The sequence below is a fragment of the Leucoraja erinacea genome, chromosome 4, assembly GCF_028641065.1.
Source record: "Leucoraja erinacea ecotype New England chromosome 4, Leri_hhj_1, whole genome shotgun sequence".
NCBI lineage: Eukaryota > Metazoa > Chordata > Chondrichthyes > Rajiformes > Rajidae > Leucoraja > Leucoraja erinaceus.
Genome location: NC_073380.1, coordinates 74,379,745 through 74,400,761, shown reverse-complemented (window position 1 = coordinate 74,400,761; position 21,017 = coordinate 74,379,745). Strand labels below are relative to the sequence as shown.

Here is a 21,017-nt window from a genome sequence, read left to right as displayed (position 1 = left end):
CCCACAGGCCCCTGAGCGTAGGTGGCGTGGGGCTGTTCGAAATCCGAGTCGTCCGAAAGAACGGCTCTGTCGGTTTTACGTTTAGCCTTTCCACCCGCCGGTGGTGAGGCTAGCTCCGGCACAGGTGCTCCCGACAATGGAGACAGCCTGCCATCTGCCGCCGCTGGCTGCCCGTTCCTGCACGGCTCTCGCCCGCCAGCTTTTTTGCAGCTTTGGTTCGTCTTCTGTCCATCCTAGAGGTAAGAAAAAGGTAGATCTCTTACCTGTCTTCGCTGGTTTTATACACCCGCCGTTTAGGAGGAACGTCCTTCCTCCATCAAAATGACTCGTGCAATGCGTGTAGCATAATGATGCGCATGCGGACTAGTGGGCTCTTCATGGAATCCCTCACGTGACTCCGAAGTAAAATAGAAAATTATGTTTAGGAAAAGTTAAGAGAATAAAAGAAACATAGAAAATACTACTGAAAAAAAGCAGTGGTTTTCTAAACGAGAGTATGAAAAAGGGGCCATTGCATTTTCTGGATTATGAAATGTTATTTTGTGACTGTTATTATTTTGATGGGCTCAGATGCCTGAGTTCATGGTCGGGTATAAAGAAGGAAACAGACATTATTTTTTTAAATGTTGGATTGGAAATATTGCCTGGAAGGAGAAAGTTTAGAAAGCCTAGTGTGAACTAAGCTATCTGTTCAGGTGACATCTCTCAACAGAGTTGGTTGAGAATTTGCAATACTGCTACACAATCTTTGAAAATATATGAAGTTGATTCTTACACATAGCAAAGATGGACTCTGGGGACATCCTGTGCATAATAAGACTTTATTCTCCAGATGAGCAGGGAAAAAGCCTGTAAATATTTTGTTTGCAATTAAAAAATGGAACAATGTTTCAAATCTATTATTATTCAATTCACACAGAAACTGTTTTAAGGAAGCCAATTATTTTAATTATTTTGTATCATACTTGTGCAAAATCATATTACAGGAATATGTAAAAATGTCAGCACTTTATCAATGGGAACCTGCCCTAAAATTTCCTTTGCAAAAACTGGTCAGTAACAAGATGGCAGAGGTGAGCTGAGGATCCACCATTTAGTCCTATTTTGCTGCGTGCCTATTAAACTACAATCAATAAATAGACCTTTTTCTAGGGTGTCGTTAAAGCCTTTGTTTCATTTAACATTTACAAAAGGGTAATTTTTTTGATTGCCAATTTCTAGCCTCATCATAAACTGCTATTTCTATTTATGATATGCTCAGAACTATTCAAGGAGATTACATCACAGAGGTGCAAATGTTGGTGGCTTCTCTCAAGATAGTAAAATTGCTTGAATGTTTATTGTTCTTTTAATAAATCCCCAACGACCTGCTGTCTAGTAGCAGCATGTCTTTCTTCTTATATTCACAGCAATGTTACTCTGAGGCATTTCTCTTCAGTTCCTCTGGTTCCATTCTCTTTCAGTGCCCTGTGGTGGAATTTTAACTAAGAGCAGAGGGAGCATTCTGTCCCCGAGTTACCCTGAACCATATGACAACAATTTAAACTGTGTCTGGAAAATCACAGTGCCTGAAGGTGCAGGTGTACAAGTAAGGATGTTCTTTCTATTTACTTTTATCAAATCCGATTATTACGATTTGAGATGTTTGCTTCCATTTGGGTTTGGTTTGCACATGTACTGATGTAACATGAATGCACTGCTTGAAATCATGAATTCATACTAAAACAAAGAGGGGATGCTAGAAATGTTAAAATAAATGAAAATGCTGGAGATAATAAGAGGTCAGTTATCATCCATGGACACAGATGAAGCATACGGCCACCAGTACCTGAAGTTGCTCTTGATCGTTTTCTTTCGTTTTCATCCAGTTATCCCAGTTTTTAATCTAGCTTCTACTTTTCCATGCATCCCACAAACTCTAACATGTATTAAGCACACACATTCAATAACAAACTCAAACATGCATTAAGCACACACACTCAATAACAAACTCAAACATGCATTAAGCACACACAATCAAGTCCAAATGCATTGTTAACATCCACATAGCTGTGTCAAATGCACCACCCTTATTGAAACTACTTACTATTCCCACAAAAAGAATATAAAGTCAACTGTTAACATTTTGAACACATTTTCTTCCATTATTCAAAACCTTTCATGATACTTTTTAATGCCATCCCTCAGCACATGTCCAACCACCTCTGAGGTACCATCAAGTCTGTACCTTTCTCCTTATTGAATATGAATATCATCTCAGCATCCTGCCATCTCAGTCCCCTACATTGTTCAAGGCAAGTCAAGTCTAGTTGAGGTGAATCTATTGACATTAGTCAAGTGTGCTTTATTGTCATATGTCCCAAACAGAACAATGAAATTCTTACTTGCTGCAGCACAACAGAATATGTAAACATAATACCACTTTAAACAAAAAAAAAACGAGAAAAAAGCTCTGTGTGTATGTATGTAAATATATATATATATATTTAAAAAATGTATATATTCAAGATGGGTTTATTGTCACATGTACCAAAAGGTACAGTGAAATTTGAGTTACCATATGGCAACACCAAGTGAAAAGCAACACAACCACATAAAATAAAATGTAACATAAACATCCATCACTGCGGCCCCCCACATTCCTCACTGTGCTGCCTTCTCTCCATACCCCCGATCCCCTTAGCCACAAGGGCCACATCTAACTCCCTCTTAAATATAGCCAATGAACTGGCCTCAACTGCCCTCTGTGGCAGAGAATTCCAGAGATTCACTACTCTCTGTGTGAAAAAAGTTCTTCTCATCTCGGTTTTAAAGGATTTCCCCCTTATCCTTAAGCTGTGACCCCTCGTCCTGGACTTCCCTAACATCGGGAACAATCTTCCTGCATCTAGCCTGTCCAACCCCTTAAGAATTTTGTAAGTTTCTATAAGATCCCCTCTCAATCTCCCAAATTCTAGAGAGTATAAACCAAGTCTATCCAGTCTTTCTTCATAAGACAGTCCTGACATCCCAGGAATCAGTCTGGTGAACCGTCTCTGCACTCCCTCTATGGCAATAATGTCCTTCCTCAGATTTGGAGACCAAAACTGTACGCAATACTCCAGGTGTGGTCTCACCAAGACCCTGTACAACTGCAGTAGAACCTCCCTACTCCTATACTCAAATCCTTTTGCAATGAAAGCTAACATACCATTCGCTTTCTTTACTGCCTGCTGCACCTGCATGCCTACCTTCAATGACTGGTGTACCATGACACCCAGGTCTCGCTGCATCTCCCCCTTTCCCCAATTCCCCCGGCCACCATTTAGATAATAGTCTGTTTTCCCGTTTTTGCCACCAAAATGGATAACCTCACATTTATCCACATTTATCCACAATGAAAGACAATGAAGTCCAATCTCTCCCTCTTTCGTCTCCGCGGTCGGGGCTGTTAAACCATCTGTGGTCGGGCCATCAAAGCTCCAGCAGCTGGCGAACCGCGACCCTCGTTTTGGGGTAATAGGGTAATGGGGTAGATGTGTATATGAGTAAAAATATATATATGGGCGTTTCCATAAATAAGGGTACCAACCTGTGAGATGGGTGGCCAAATTTGAAAGTTATTAAATCATAATGAAATACCACCGCATTAAAAATGGGCTCATTTGTGATGAAAATTGACCAGAAATTTGATCAAAATGTAATACAGAAAAAACAGAAAAATAAATTATTTATAAGACATATAGGACAAATCACTTACTGATTTCTAAGCTCCGTTACAAAATGTCGGCACCTAACCCACCACGAGGCTTATAGTTCAGGCGTTATAATCACATTGTTTGAATTTTATTTCAATCGCGAGTCGGTCAAAAAAAAAACCATTATAGCGTTATAAATAGCATTGACAACATTACCATATAACCATATAACGTTATTCAATAGGAGTAGACTGTATATATATATATATATATATATAAAATTGTTTTTGTTTGCACTACTCACGATTAAAAAAAATTCAAACAATGCGATATGCACATAAAAAACAAACACACAATAACAGTGCAAAAAGACAAAACCTATGCCCCCAGATCTATAGTAGTTCAGAGCTTATTTGAGGTTGTAGTGTTTAATAGCCTGATGGCTGGAGGGAAGTAGGTGTTCCTGAACCCTGATGTTACAGTTTTCAGGCTCCTGTACCTTCTTCCTGATGGCAGGGGTAAAATGAGTGTTTGGCCAGCGCAGTGATCATCACTTTTTGCAATCTTCATGGCTCCGGGATATTCAGATTTATCTAGAAGTAGATGGATGTCTAGGTACAATTAAAATCTTGTTTGCAGAACAACCACAGACACATAGGCTCAGTCAACACACACAAACATAAATTATACATGAATTATACATAAAACATACATTCTGCAACACAGTAGAAAGAAAAAATAGACTGAGAAAAAAACAAGACATTAGTTTAAAATGCGATTAGAAAAAAACAAGTAGTATAAGAGTTGGCCCGTATTGTTCTGTTGCTGATAGTGTATTAGGGTTAAACAGGTTTATAACAAGTACCCGATAGTACGAAAGTAGCTGTTCGTAAACTGCTTGTCTGTACCACCCTTACTGTCTCAGACTACATTCTATATCTGTACTGCCCACTCCCCTGACATCAGTCTGAAGAAGGGTCTCCACCCGAAACATCACCCATTTCTTCTCTCTAGAGGTGTGGCCTGTCCTGCTGTAACTCCAGCATTTTGTGTCTATCTTCGATTTAAACCAACATCTGCAGTTCTTTCCTGGACATTTTGACAGGCTTCTGTACCTCCTGCCTGTCAGTAGCATTGAGTAGAGTATCTTACCCAAATGATGGGGATATCTGATGACAGCTGCCTCCTTCTTGAGGTAGTTCCTCATGTAGAAGCTTTTGATGGTGGAGAGGGCTGTGCCGCCTGTGAAGGACTGAGTTGTGTCCACTGCTCTCTGCAGCCTCTGCATTCCTGCGCATTACAATTGCCATACCAGACCATGATGCAACCAATCAGGATACTTTCTACAGTTCATTTGCAGACATTTGTAAGAGTATTCCGTAACATGCTGAATTCCTTTATACTTACTACAAAAGTATAAGTACTGGTGCATCCGCTTTGAGATCCATGTGCTGAGCCCAGGAACATTAGAAGATGAAAATCGAAACCTGTGCTATTTGCTTCTTTTATTAGTCTAGATTCAGTTTTATCCACATCCGTTGATTTATGCATTCACTTTTAAAGCTGTCTCCTTGTGTGTCCATATCATTCCCAACACTTTCCATTCTTCCTCCTCAATCTCAATGCCTGGAACATTTACCTCTTCAATGAAGATGGATGCAAGGTGTTCATTCAGAACTTTACATGTTTATTGTCTTTCTTATCTTCTTCCGTATTTGGGTTTTCATTGATTTTACCGCTCAAAATCTTTTCAATGTATCTTCTTTGTCTTAATTTCCTTTTTTAAAATTTAATTCCTACAGTTTCTATATTCCTCCAGGCTTTCTGTGCTATTGAGTTATTAACATTATAGAATACACAGCCCTTTTTTTTGCTGCTATATGTTTCGTGCCATCCATGAGGGTTTTGTTATCAACTGCATTGTGTATTTTATGTCTTTACATTTTCAATAAATTGTAAAGGTTTTTTATTACATCAATTTTTCATTTTGTATATCAAGGATTTGGATTGAAATGTATACTTTCAATGTGATGTATTTTTCTAAAAGGATGTATTTATCATTTTCAGGTTCAGGTACTAAGCTTTGCAACAGAGCATAACTGGGACTCACTGGATTTCTTTGATGGAATTGACACTAATGCTCCACGACTAGGCAGCTTTTTCAGGTCAGAATCTGAATAAGACAAATACATATTAAAATTATTTTTAATGCCAACCACTCTTTTCATTAGTTCATTGTTACTTGCTTAACACAAAATGTGGTAATCAAGAAGTATCAGCGAGTAAAGGATTATCAAAACTGCAATAATATAATTTATATTATATTAAGGATGTCAACAAAATAGAGAGAGTACAGAGGGGATTTACTAGAATGTTGCCTGGGTTTCAACAACTAAGTTACAGAGGTAGGTTGAATAAGTTAGGTCTTTATTCTCTGGAGCGCAGGAGGTTAAGGGGGGGACCTGATAGAGGTCTTTAAAATGATGAGAGGGATAGACAGAGTTGATGTGGACAAGCTTTTCCCTTTGAGAATAGGGAAGATTCAAACAAGAGGACATGACTTCAGAATTAAGGGACAGAAGTTTAGGGGTAATATGAGGGGGAACTTCTTTACGCAGAGAGTGGTGGCGGTGTGGAATGAGCTCCCAGTGGAAGTGGTGGAGGCAGGTTCATTGGTATCATTTAAAAATAAATTGGATAGGCATATGGATGAGAAGGGAATGGAGGGTTATGGTACGAGTGCAGGCAGGTGGGACTAAGGGGAAAAACATTTGTTCGGCATGGACTTGTAGGGCCGAGATGGCCTGTTTCCGTGCTGTAATTGTTATATGGTTATATATGGTTATATTGACTGCTTGTACCTTAGATTAGGTAACCACATCTGTCAGTTTTCATTCTTCCCAGTTAAGGTTCATATTTTTCTTTCAAAAATGTAATCTATTTCAGATTATTTAACCAAGAAGAACTAGGCTTTCTAGTTTGTGCTTATTTTGTACCTCTGCAAATCTTTATTAGTTAATATATTACAGTATATAATATGTAATTTACATTTGATAGCATTAGGTTACTACTCTGTTCAAATGATGCAACAAAAACACATGACAGATGACATTTTTTTTGGGTTCACATGCTTGAAAAAACATAATCTGAAGGTCTTTAAAGGCTAATACATTCATCGCATCGACATACTGAGAAATCTTCTTAAGAGTGTGTAAATTTGTGAGTCTGCATTAAAATGATTCTTTTAGCAGATGCTTGTGAAATAGTACATTGCATGATGATGGCAAAATTCCTACTCCAATAACTGCAAATTATTAATTTAAGGCTATTATCAACATTTCCCGCAGATTATTCATCTTCATCTTTGCATGATTAATTCCGATTCATCCTGATTACAACCGACAAGTGTAGCTATATGCAGCTAACAGATGTAATTTATAACTTATCTCTTGCAGCAGATTTATTGATAGACTAGACTAAACGGCAGTCTCATGGGAGGCCTGGTCCCCCAAATGTAACCCATTCCCCCAACGCAATATTCCACCACTCACCTGTTCCCCCAACGCAACCCGTTCCCCCAAAGCAGCATTCCACCACCCAGGGGAGGGGTGTGGGGGGGGGGGGGGGGGGGGGGGGGTGTGGAGAAGGGGGGGCTAGGGGAAGGGGGGTGGGGGATGGGGGTGTGTGGGGAAAGGGGACAGGGGAAGGGAGCGGGTGGGGGGGGGAGGGGGTGGTCACAACAGATGCAGCTCGCACTACGCTCACCACGCACCCTCAGCTTTCGGCCTCAAGCAGCCAATCCCGGTCCCACTCCGGCCTCACTCAGAGGCTTCCGGTCCAACTCACCAATTTCCGGCAGGTCGTGATGGTTGCCGCAGAAGCAGCCCGCATGCTGCTCACTCTCTGCAACCTGTTCACTCTCCTTGAACTGCACACTCTCCGCGAGCTGCACAACACACTCCGGTCCTTCAGCTTTTTATTCTCCTCACCACCGTTATTGACAGCAGGATCCGGAAGTGGTGGTTTTACGATTTTTAAACCTTTATGACTTTTGTACTTTTTCCGATCATCGATCAGAACAAAACTAATTTGACTTGCAACAGAGGAGAAGGGTGAGTAAGGGGGTGAATGATCATAGTGCTATTGGGCGATTGTTTTTGCGCAAATTTAAAAACAACGGTGGTCAAGATGAGAGTTTTAGTAAAAGTATAGATGGAGGAACAGAAACAAAATAGACCCTTAACAGGAAATTCTTACGGCGCATGAAGTTTAGTTTAGTTTATAGTAGACAAAAATGCTCGAGAAACACAGCGGGTGAGGCAGCATCTATGGAGCGAAGGAAATAGGCAACGTTTCGGGTTGAAACCCTTCTTCAGACTGATGTGAGGGTGGGGGGTGCGGGAAGAAGAAAGGAAGAGGAGGAGCCAGTAGGCTGAGGGCAAGCTGAGAAGGGGAGGAGAAAGTAAGGACTACCTGAAATTAGAGAAGTCAATGTTCACACAGCAGGGGTGCAAACTGCCCAAGCAAAATATGAGGTACTGCTCCTACAATTTATGGTGGTCCTTACTCTGGCCATGGAGGAGGCCCAGGACAGAAAGTTCGGATTCAGAATGGGAGATGGAGTTGAAGTGCTGGGCCACCAGGAGATCAGGTTGGTTATTGTGAACCGAGCGGAGGTGTTCGGCGAAGCGATCGCCAAGCCTACGCTTGGTCTCACCAATGTAGAGCAGCTGACACCTAGAGCAGCCGATGTAATAGATGAGGTTGGAGGAGGTGCAGGTGAACCTCTGCCGCACCTGAAATGACTGCTTGGGTCCTTGAATGGAGTCAAGGGGGGAGGTAAAGCGACAAGTGTAACATTTCCTGCGTTTGCAAGGGAAAGTGACCTGAGAGGGGGTGGTACAGGTGGGAAGGGACAAATTGACCAGGGAGTTACGGAGGGAGCAGTCTCTGCGGAAAGCAGACAGGGGAGGAGATGGGAAGATGTGGCAAGTGGTGGGATCACGTTGGAGGTAGCGAAAATGGTGGAGGATTTTTTGTTGTACATGACGGCTGGTGGGGTGGAAGGTGAGGACTAGGGGGACTCTGCCCTTGTTACGAGTGGGGGGATGGGGAGTGAGAGCAGAGTCACGGGGTATTGAAGAGACCCTGGTCAGAGCCTCATCTATAGTAGAAGAGGGGAACCCTCAATCCCGGAAGAATGAGGACATCTTCGAAGCCCTGGTGTGGAACACCTCATCCTGGGTGAGGATGAGGAATTGGGAGTAGGTGATGGAGTCCTTACAGGAAGCAGGGTGGGAAGAAGTTAGTCCAGATAGCCATGGGAGTCAGTGGGTTTACTATGGATGTCGGTCAGTACTCTATCACCTGTGATGGAGATAGTGAGGTCTAGAAATGGTAGGGAAATGTCGGAAATGGTCCAGGTGATTTTGAGTGCTGGATGGAAGTTAGTGGTGAAATGGATGACGCCGGTGAATTCTGTATGGGTGCAGGAGGTAGCACCAATGCAGTCGTCAATGTATCGGAGGTAGAGTTTGGGGATAGGATGGAGAATTGTTCGACATGCCATTTTCACACAGAGAGTGGTGAATCTCTGGAACTCTCTGCCACAGAGGGTAGTTGAGGCCAGTTCATTGGCTATATTTAAGAGGGAGTTAGATGTGGCCCTTGTGGCTAAGGGGATCAGGGGGTATGGAGAGAAGGCAGGTACGGGATACTGAGTTGGATGATCAGCCATGATCATATTGAATGGCGGTGCAGGCTCGAAGGGCCGAATGGCCTACTCCTGCACCTAATTTCTATGTTTCTATGACATACCCTACAAAGAGGCAGGCATAGTTCGGGACCATGCGTGATCACATAGCTTTGCCTTGTCTTTGGAGGAAATGGGAGCAGTCAAACAAAAAGTTATTAAGGGTAAGGACCAACTCCGCTAGGCAGAGGAGAGTATCTGTAGATGGGGATTGATTAGTTCTGCGGTCAAAGAAGAAACGGAGGGCTTTGAGAGACTCTTGGTGGGGGATGGAGGTGTAGAGTGACTGGACGTCCATGGTGAAGATGAGGGAAAGGGGGCCAAGAAAATGGAAGTCCTGGAGTTGATGAAGAGCATGTGAGATGTCTTGAACGTAGGTAGGGAGGGATTTAACTAGGGTGGATAGGATGGAGTCGAGGTATGTGGAAATAGGAAACAGGCAGAAACAATGGGTCTACCAGGACAGTCAGGTTTGTGGATTTTGAGGAGAAGGTAAAATCGGGATGTGCGGGGCTGGGGAACGAAGAGGTTGGAGGCTTGGGAGGGCAGGGAGCCATAGTGGATGAAGTGCTAGAGATAGTGGCCTGGTGCTCGTCTGTGGGGTCATGGTCCAAGGATAAGTAGGAGGAGGTGTCTGAGAGTTGGTGTGTGGCCTCCGCCTTGTAGAGATCAGCGTGCCAGACAACCATGGTACCTCCCTTGTTGGCGGGTTTGATCACCCAGAGTGAGTGGATGTAAATTCAGGTGGGGAGAGGTTAGAGTGAGACGGGAGTGGAGAAGCTGAGGTGGTTGATGTCCCGCCGGCAGTTTAAAGTCGGAAGATGGCCATGAGGGGGAGTCCAAGAGGAGGGGGTCCATTGGAGACGGGAGAAGGGGTCATCTTTGTGGGGCGATATAGTTTAGTTTAGTTTAGAGATACAACGTGGAAGCAGGCCCTCCCATCCACCAAGTCCACGCCGACCAGCGATCTCCGCACATTAACACTATCCTACACACATTTGGGGAAATTTACAAGTTTATCAAGCCAACACACCTGCATGTATTTGGAGTGTGGGAGGAAACCGGAGACGCAGAGAAAACCCGCAAAGTTCACGGGAGAACGTACAAACTCCATACTCACCGCACCCAGGATCAAACCTAGGTCTCTGATGCTGTAAGGCAGCAACTCTACCGCTGCGCCACCGTGCCACCAAAGTGATTCCCAGAAATCTTTACTGAGGGTACATTGCAGACATTAACCTCAGATTGATCTCTGTTTTGCACCTATTGTCTATTGTCTATTGTATATTGTCACTAGGACAAACTAAATGGCAATCAATTGAGATTTGGACTACCAAAGTGGTGAAGTACAGCACCAGTTATATAATACCTTGTTCAAAGCTAAGCTTGAATCTAAACCCATTTGCTGGGTTATAATTCAGAATGCCCCCTTGACTTCTGGGCACTAGGAAAAATGTACCTTTTTCTGTGTACGTTCAAAAACATGAAATTTTCCAAAGGTTGTTATTGGTGTAGTCATCTTCAAGTGTAATTACTGTATGGTATGACCATGGATAAATTCACTTGAAAAATGAATCAGGTTTATGTTATAAGGATAGAAGGTTTCATGAAAAGTGGCTATTTCTCTTGGGGGGGGGGGGGATTACCTTCCGACAGAAGAGGCTGAATTGTCCAAGCCATTTGATATGTTCCCATGGAAGGCTTATATATCGGTTGTGACAAAATCATTCAACAAAGCATATTTACTTTGTTTACCGAGTCCGCGCCGATCAGCGGTCTCTATACCCTTTTTCTAACCAACACACTAGGGACAATTTAAAGAAGCCCATTGACTAGTAAACCAGCAAATCTTTGAAAAGTGGGAGGAAACCGGGGCAACCTGGAGAAAACACACGTGGTCACAGGAAAAACTTACAAAGGCTATACAGACACCGCCATTAGTCATGATTGAACCCAGGTCTCTGGCACAGTAAGGCAGCAACTCTACCACTGCACCACTGTGCCATCCTAAAGGAATCCAGGAAAGCTTTGTTAGTGAGTGCCATTAAGATATTTCACCATGGAATAAATCTTGTTCTGACTTGATAACTATAGTATACCAGATTCTAGCTGTTGCTAGTTCTGAGGAAGTAGGTCTTTCTCAGGGCAAGAATGTCATTTTTCTGTTACTATGAAAAAGCTATCGGAATGATTCACTGATTTTTCCTGCCCAACATAAGTGACTGAGTGCCAGCCCAGCTTCGAGATAATTTGGACTTTGTTGATGTGTGTCGCTCACATCTACAATAATTAAACTACATTGGAGAGGGGAGCTCGAGTAATATTGGGCCAGAACTGCATTGTTGAACGAAAATGGATACTGTTAAAATCCCAGCCAGTGTTTGTGTTGGAAAAAAAATTAACTGGGCCTGAAAACAGTTTATGTATTGCCCATTTCGCCTTGTGTTCCAGGGCAAATTCCTCAGCACCTGAGACAAGAAGGTACAAGCTTGGATATGGTCAATGTTTAGTTTTTTTTCCAGAATAACAGAGTGAATATCTCTGTGAATTAAGTGTGAGCAAAATGAATACGATGCTTTGAAGTGTAATTCATGGATTTCCATTAATTAAAAATTAATATGAAGCTCAAATCAACAAAAGTGATAAGTTTGAATTCAGGTGGAAAGCACATGAGCGTTTTCTTGGCAGTCGCTAGTCCTGCCCACTTTGGATCGAATTGAAAATTAACCTGTTCCTTCATAATAAAGCAGTAAAATTTTACAAGTTCTTCGCTCCTTATTGTCCAACATCATTGATGATATATTCTGGAATTTAGAAGGATGAGAGGGGTTCTTATTGAAACATATAAGATTATTAAGGGTTTGGACAGGCTAGAGGCAGGAAACATGTTCCCGATGTTGGGGGTGTCCAGTACCAGGGGCCACAGTTTAAGAATAAGGGGTGGCCATTTAGAATGGACTTGAAGAAAAACGTTTTCATCCAGACAGTTGCAAATCTGCGGAATTCTCTGCCTCAGAAGGCAATGGAGGCCAATTCACTGGATGCTTTCAAGAGAGTGTTAGATACAGCTTTTGAAGATAGCGGAGTCAGGGGATATGGAGGGAAGACGGGTACTGATTGTGGATGATCAGCCATGATCCCAGTGAATGGTGGGGCTAGCTCGAAGGGCTGAATGGCCTAATCTTACACCTATTGTCTATCTGAAGAGACATTTACCGAGGTCAGTGCACAGGAAAAGTGTTGGAAATGAAAGCATGAATGAAAAGCTGTAAAGTGATTTACAATATTAACCGCCTCCAAATGACCTTGTGTGTTTGGATGCATGTCAATGACTATTTTCCATTTGCTGTTGAGATCATGCTCACTCTTGACAAATAAGAGCATTGATAAAGACAAAAGAAAAGAATGGAATGAAAACAAAATAGTGAACAAAGACGGGTTGTAAAGAAAGCAATGAACTTTTAAACTAACTTTTTGTTAATTTTATTTCATCCTCAGGCACAACAATACCTGTGTACCTCAACAGCACTTCTAATAATTTGTACCTAAACTTTCAGTCAGACATCAGTATTTCAGCTGCTGGCTTTCAACTGGAATATACAGGTAAAGTAGTGATGGTTCACATTAGCCTCTGTTAATCATTTCTGATTGTTTAATCTTTGCTTATCATCTATTTTTCTCACTCAATAAGGTTCTGATCTTTATGTTATTTCTTCTGACAATTACAATATTATCTGCCGCTCAGTTGTTGATTGGCGATTTGACCGACAGTGATTGTGATTATCTCTGATTTTGTCTCAGATTTTTCCCTGTCTGGTAATGCTTATTTTTCTCCTCAGCAGTTTCTCTTGGAAATTCAGGAACCAATGTTTCAATTTGGACATAGGCAAGATAGTTGGTAATCAAGGGAAATGGCGTTAGAAAGTTGAATGTGAAGCCTGTGATAGTTGAATTATTGAATATTTGGGCTTCTGCTGTAAAAATTATGCGCAATGCCAATATAGCAAGCCGTGTCTTTTGACAGAGGTCCTCATCTAATCCAATGGCGATTTTATTTACTGATTTCTTGTAACCAAAAATGACATTGGGCTAAATTTGAACATAACATTTATGTGTGCCCCCAAGGTGAACTGCCCCTTCCACCATTTTTGTTTTCCTATCCATTTATATTGGGTAAACTACATTAAAATGAAGTTTGAACAATATTGCATGAAGAGTAACCATATTGATCCACATTCCAGTGTGCCAATATTGCTATAATCTGTGGCAAACTTGTCTAAGGCAAGGTAATGTCAAGGTGTTTATCATTCAACTGTCTATTCTTGTTATTTAAGAACCATTGTAAAAACAACCGATTAATCTGTTTCATGTGGTCAAAGAAAAGGTGGTGACGTTGCAGAAAGTATCAAATTTCAATATTCAAAGCTCTTTAAAATAGAATGTGCAATTCTAAGTATTTACTGGCGAAGGTGATTATGTCTTTGCAGCAGTTGGATTGGATTCCTGCCCTGAGCCACTTACTCCCAGCAATGGAATCAAGAATGGGAACAGATATTTGGTTGGAGATGTTATATCATTTCACTGTGAACAAGGATACTCACTGCAGGTAAGACATTGGTATTATATCAAACACATCATGACTAATTTTACAAAGCTTCAAAGTGGAAAAGTGAAAGCTTCATTGATATGTGCAGGCAATATTTCAAGCATTTAAACGGGGTATAGAATGATATCCAGAGATGAATCATTATTCCATTCCCACTTGATTTTAACCCAACGTTATATTAATTGTCCTGATTTTAGAGCACATCTTGTTGATATTGTTACAGGGGTGGCACGGTGGCTCAGCGGTAGAGTTGCTGCCTTACAGTGCTTGCAGCACTGGAGACCTTGGTTCGATCCTGACTATGGGTGCTCTCAGTACAGAGTTTGTATTTTCTCCCCGTGACTATAAGGGTTTTCTCTGAGATCTTCAGTTTCCTCCCACACTCTAAAGACGTACACGTTTGTAGGTTAATTGGCTTGGTACAGGTGCACAACCTTTTATCCGAAAGCCTTGGGACCAGACACTTGTCGGATTTCGGAATTTTTCGGATTTCCGAATGGAAGATTTTTAGCGTAGATTAGGTAGGTAGCGCGGGCGGCTTGAAAAGTCTGGAGCGGCTGCCTCCTCCCCGGAGACCGGGGAATCATTGTAAATCATTGCTTAAATGTTAGTCAGTTAGTTGGGAGGGATTTTATGTGGGGGTGAAGGGGGAAACTTTAATTCTTAGTCCCCTACCTGGTCGGAGAGGTGGGGAGCGGGCAATGCCTTACCGGGTCGCTGTGCAGTAAGCTCCGGAGCGCTATGGCCGCCGACTCCCAACATTGTGGAGCTGGGGGCTGCGAGCATCCGGCCGCGGGCGGCGCCGGTTGGAGCTCCGACCCCGGCAACTCTACCCCTGGCTGCGCGGTGCTCCAAATCCAGCGCCGCCCGCGGCCGGACGCTCGCAGCCCCAGCTCTGTGATGTTGGGAGTCGGCGGCATCACAGCGCTGGGATACCAGCGGGGAGCAGGCAATGCCTTACCGGGTCGCCATGCGGTAAGCTCCGGAGCGCTGTGGCCGCCGACACACAACATCGCGGAGCTGGGGCTGCGGGCGTCCGGCCGCGGGCCGCGATGGATTTGGAGCGCCGCGCAGCCAGGGGCAGAGTTGCCGGGGTCGGAGCTACAACCGGCGCCGCCCATTGCCGGACGCCCGCAGCCCCAGCTGGGAGTTGGCGGCCACAGCGCTGCAAAGCTTACTGCACGGAGACCCGGAAAAGCATTGACTGCTCCACGCCTCTCCGACCAGGTAGGGGACTAAGAATTAAAGTTTCCCCCTTCAACCCCCCCTTCACATAGAAGCCCTCCAAACTAACTGACTAACATTTAAGCAATGATTTACAGATGTTTAAGTGTCTCCCCGGTCTCCGGGGAGGGGGCAGCCCCTACAGTAGTACAGACCTGGGTTGACCGTGGGTCGTTTCGGGTCATGTTTGGCGCCAAACGCGAGCTTTGGTGTGCAGACGACATCCTGGAAAAAATGGCCGGTTTTCGGAGTTTTTCGGTTTCCGGAACTCCGGATAAAAGGTTGTGCACCTGTATAAGTGTAAATTGTCCCAAGTGTGTGTAGGATTGTATTAATGTGGGGGGATCGCTGGTCGGTATGGACTCGGTGGGTTGAAGGGCCTGTTTCCATGCTGTATCTCTAAAACTAAAAATAAGTAAAAATGGACAGAATCTCGCCATGTCATTTGGCCTGGTTTTTACTCATGGTCAAAGACGTCACTGGAAATGACAGTATTTATTGCCCTTCCCCAATTACTCATGAAGGGATCACCTACTTAAAGTGCTACATTTCTACCATTGATTCTGACGAGTGTTTCTTCACCGCTTGGCAATATAGCTCATGGAAATCTCTTGATCAAATGGTTCAGTGATAAGTGGCCAATGGGATCTTGATGATGATTGGGTTCTGCGATGAGCCGCTCTATGCCAGTTGCTGCCGAGATATTCTGACAAAGGTGAGAGTAGAGTAGCGGATGGATATTAGTTGAGAAGGTTGTTGGGGGCGCTCATGCCGAGAGAGTGCAACATGTGCCTTGGATCATCCTGTTGGATTACTGTAACAGGATTCTTTATCTGCAATCTTCAACGTGGAGTTAAAGCCCTGCTAGTTCACAGTTTACAGAATGTTTGATCCATTCATGGTAAATAAATATATCTAATGGTTCCAAGCTGGAATACTGTGTAACTGGGGGTGAAGTGGTCGTTTCCCGCTCGGTGCTTCAGCTCACAGTTTTGAGAAAGCTGTTGAAATATGTATTAGCAATTTGCACCAATGGATTTTGTGGCTGTTGAGATGCTGCCATGTTGAATGCAGTGAATGTTTAAGGTTGTATGTGAGTTGCTTTGCCATGCATGGTATTAGGTTTCTTAAGCATTGTTCGAGTTGTAGTCATCCATGCATAAGGATAGTATTCTTTCACTCCTGACTTGTGGGTTTGTTGATAATTTCTATGGGAAATAAGGATTTGAGGCATTCACTACAAGATACAATTTACTGTCCTGTGCCTTAAGCAATGGTATTCATGAGCCTAGTCTAGTTAATTTTCTGTTCAATGGTGACTCCCACTTTGTGAGCATTCACCTACATGCAAGACATGACAGTTTAAAGTGGACACTGCAAAACATTCTGAGATTAAGCATCAACTCCTTCTGTACTTTCCAATACATGATATAATTAGGTGCTGGCTTATAGCAGTTTGAAGAACAATCTCTACCCAAAACGTTACTCATTCCTTCTCCCCAGAGATGCTGCCTGTCCCGCTGAGTTACTCAGGTATTTTGTGCCTTGAATTATGTGTTCTGAAAAGAGATCTTCTTTCACAGCTGGTCATGAAATTCAGTTTATCTTCCTCAAAAGAGTTTGAACATGGATTTGCTATCTGGCATGTAATTTTCTAGGCAGACACAAAATGCTGGAGTAACTCAGCGGGATCGGCAGCATCTCTGGAGAGAAGGAATGCGTGACATTTCAGGTGGAGATCATTCCTCAGACTGATATCAGGGGAGTGGGCGGGACAGAGATGGAATGTAGTCAGAGACAGTAAGACTGGTGGGAGAACTGAGAAGGGGGAGGGGATGGAGAGAGAAAGCAAGGGCTATTTGAAGTTCAATTAAGTCAATGTTCATACCGCTAGGGTGTAAGCTACCCTAGCGAAATATGAGGTGCTGTTCCCCGAATTTGGGCTGGGCATTCACTCTGACAGTGGAGGAGGCCCAGGACAGAAAGGTCAGATTGGGAATGGGAGGGGGAGTTAATGCTGAGCAACTGTGAGATCAGATAGGTTAAGACGGAGAAAATCTGGCAAAGGAATGGGAACAGGACAAAGCCTGGCAGGTGTTAAATTGAGGCAGATGAGGTCTTTATCTGATAGGTAGATAGTTGAACAAAGGCCTGAGATGAAGAGACAAAATATGTGAAATAAAATGGAAGAAGTGCAAATTGTGAAGTCAGAGGAAGGACTATAGGTGCTGGCAGAGGCGAGGGGAGAAATGGGCAGAAACTGCTTCAGCTCTCTTTGGTGCCTTTGAAATTACAGGCCATCATTTTATAAGCATTTTTTAAATAAATGTACACAAATGTTAAATTCCAGTGCAGCGTTAACTTTAAAAATAGTGGTGTCCTCCAGTAATAATTGAATCTCGTATTGACTCTGGCATGGCTATCTCTTTAATCAGTTCTTAAATCTTGCATTTTCTTGCAAGCCATTGCTACAGGCTTGTTTACGTTTGTATATTTGTGTTTTATTTAACCAAATGATAGATCTATAAATGATACATTTTGCTTTTTTTAGGGGCATTCCCATATAACATGCATGCCGGGACCAGTCCGAAGATGGAATTACCCTATCCCCATGTGTGTAGGTATGTGTGTTTACAATTTGTGAAACTGTATTCCTGACCTCCCCACCTCTCTCATGAACCAATACCTTTTTCAGTTTGACATTGATTGTGCTTGATCTTAGTTGAAGAGAAAATTGATTTATTTCCTATCCCGGTCATAATGCTCTTTGAGATGAAGTGGGAGAGGTGCGATAAACAAGAGGCTTAAAAATCGATATGATAATTCTTAAAAAGAAAGCAGAATGGCTTCCTTGCAAACAGGCCTTCGGTCATGTGTTAACGTTTCCTGTTCAAAATGTTGGACTCGCATTCTGAAGCAGCACGTTCTTCCTTATCAAATGCACAACAAGTTCTCCTGCAGTGTATCTTTGCATGTATTGTCCTGTTTGCAAAGCATTTAAAAAAATGGAACACGTAGCCACAAAGTTAACAGAGGCCATTGTCTATGCTGGTGTTAATGAATGAGTTTATTGGCCAAGAATTCACAATACTTTGTCTTGGTGCTCCGCGCGCAAGTGACAACATAACATACAGTGACATTCATTCCTCATCCCATTCTTTTTTCACTTAGCCCTATCGAATGGGTGACAGTTGCGATGTTGTTCATGTCATGTGATTCGGCGGCCATTCGGCCCATCGAGCCTACTCCGTCATTCAATCATGGCTGATCTATCTCTCCCTCCTAACCCCATTCTTCTGACTTTTCCCCATAACCTCTGACACCCATACTAATCAAGAATCTACCTTAAAATTATCAATTGACTTGGCGTCCACAGCCCTCTGAGGCAAAGAATTCCACAGATTCGCCACCCTCTGACTTGTTGTTCAAATAGGTGGTGATTGTGTTCACTGGTTCACTGTGTTGGACATGACCAATTTCAAGGTCCTAAAGATAAATGGTGTAGCCTAATAGAGTAATGTTAATTTGATTTATTTCACTTGGCAGGGTCAGTGATTTACGTCTGGCATCATTATTGGATTACACAATCTTTCTGTTGTGTAAGATGGGAAGATTTACAGATGTGTAGGAAGAAACTGCAGATGTTGGTTTAAACCAAAGAACCAAAGATAGATGCAAAAACGCTGGAGTAACTCAGCGGGACAGACAGCATCTCTGGAGAGAAGGAATAGGGGACGTTCCGGGTCGAGACTCTTCTTCTGCAGAAGACACAGGCGGAAGCGAGTGGAGAAATGGGGAGAAACTCCTTCAGTTTTCTTTGGTGCCTTTGAAATTCCAGGCCATCATTTTATATGCAATTTTCTGAAGAAGGGTCTCGACCTGAAAGGTCACCTGTACCTTTTCTCCAGGGTTTATAGGTGTTCACTTAGAGATGTTTTGTTTTGTGGAAAATACAGGTGATGTATTTATGAATAACAAGTGCAGTTATCCACCTGAATGCTGCATAGTAATTACCTAATTGCTGTCTGCTGCGACACAAATGAGCATATAAGGACTTTGATGTTGATGAATAACGTAACTTAAAAAGACAAGAGTTTTTTTTTTTTAACCTATGTGACAGCATTTAATAAGATTTTTCTTTCTGATTGACTTTGGAAATCATCAGTAGAAGAAATCTGATTATTTATATAGAAGTTAAGCGTCAGTCACATTTTTTTTTCTCGTATTTATTATCAACATATCAATTTGAGACAGGGAAGATGAAACAAGCAACTCTATGGGCAGCACGGTGGCTCAGTGGTAGAGTTACTGCCTTACAGCACTTACAGCAGCAGAGACCCAGATTCGATCCTAACTATGGGAGTTGTCTGTATGGAGTTTGTACGTTCTCCCCGTGACCTGCGTGGGTTTTCTCTGAGATCTTCGGTTTCCTCCCACACTCCAAAGACGTACACTTTTGTAGGTTAATTGGCTTGATAACATTTGTCCCTAGTTTGTGTAGGACGGTGTTAATGTGCTGGGAACTCAGGTCGGCGTGGACTCGGTGGGCCGAAGGGCCTGTTTCCATGCTGTATCTCAAAACTAAACTAAACTATTGCTGAACTGATGAGCACTTGAAGAGTTTGTTTAATGTTTATGAGGCATAAAATCTTTTGCAATGTTTACTGCTAAAGAAGCTTTCTATGATGAGCCGAGTCATGCTCGAGGAGCCTGAAATCACTGTCTGTTATCATTAATACATTATCTAATCGAGGTTAATTCAAAAGGGGGACACCAAAAGCTGGAGTAACTCAGCAGGACAGGCAGCATCTCTGGAGATAAGGAATGGGTAGCATTTCAGGTCGAAACCCTTCTTCTAAAAACCCATCTGAAGAAAGGTGTCACCCATTCCTTCTCTCCAGAGATGCTGCCCGTCCCGCTGAGTTACTCCCGATTTTTGTCTCTATCTTCGGTTTAAACCAGCATCTGCAGTTCCTTCCTACATTCTTAATTCAGAAGGGACCTGGTCACTGGCCAATATAGTGGCAACCAATCTTGATGGGTGGAGCAATCTGGAGACATTTTATCAGTTTAGGGGCAGATGATATATCCTGGAAAATCAGCACTGTTGGAATCTGGTCTTTGCTGTTAAGCCTTTAAGCGATCTGGCATTCAAATGCATTTAAAATCTATTAAAATTGAAGCTTAAAATTGAAGTTTGCAAATAAGTGAAACAAGTTAAATGAAACAAAATCTGTTCCTAATGTTGTTCCTTTTGTTTAAGAAGAAAAGTAGAGAGAATCAAAGGAATTATAGGCCGGTGAGCCTCATGTCAACGGTAGGGAACTTATTGGAGAGGATTCTGGGATTTACTTCCATTTCAGATTCAGATTCAGATTCAATTTTAATTGTCATTGTCAGTGTACAGTACAGAGGCAACAAAATGCATTTAGCATCTCCCTGGAAGAGCGACATAGCAAATGATTTGAATAAATAATAATAAGTGTCCGGGGGGGGGGGGTGGTGATTGGCAGTCACCGAGGTACGTTGTTGAGTAGAGTGACAGCAGCTGGGAAGAAGCTGTTCCTCGACCTGCTGGTTCGGCAACGGAGAGGCCTGTAGCGCCTCCCGGATGGTAGGAGGGTAAACAGTCCATGGTTGGGGTGAGAGCAGTCCTTGGCGATGCTGAGCGCCCTCCGCAGACAGCGCTTGCTTTGGACAGACTCAATGGAGGGGAGCGAGGAACCGGCGATGCGTTGGGCAATTTTCACCACCCTCT

The 21,017-nt window shown here is 42.8% G+C and overlaps 1 long non-coding RNA gene across 1 annotated transcript; it reads left to right on the top strand.

Moving 5' to 3' along the window:
- The first annotated feature begins 8,241 nt into the window (after nt 1-8,241).
- Nucleotides 8,242-20,227, top strand: LOC129696556 (uncharacterized). Its single transcript, XR_008723352.1, has 3 exons — nt 8,242-13,032; nt 13,917-14,035; nt 17,811-20,227. It is a non-coding gene; the product is annotated as an uncharacterized LOC129696556 (long non-coding RNA).
- Nucleotides 20,228-21,017: the final 790 nt, after the last annotated feature.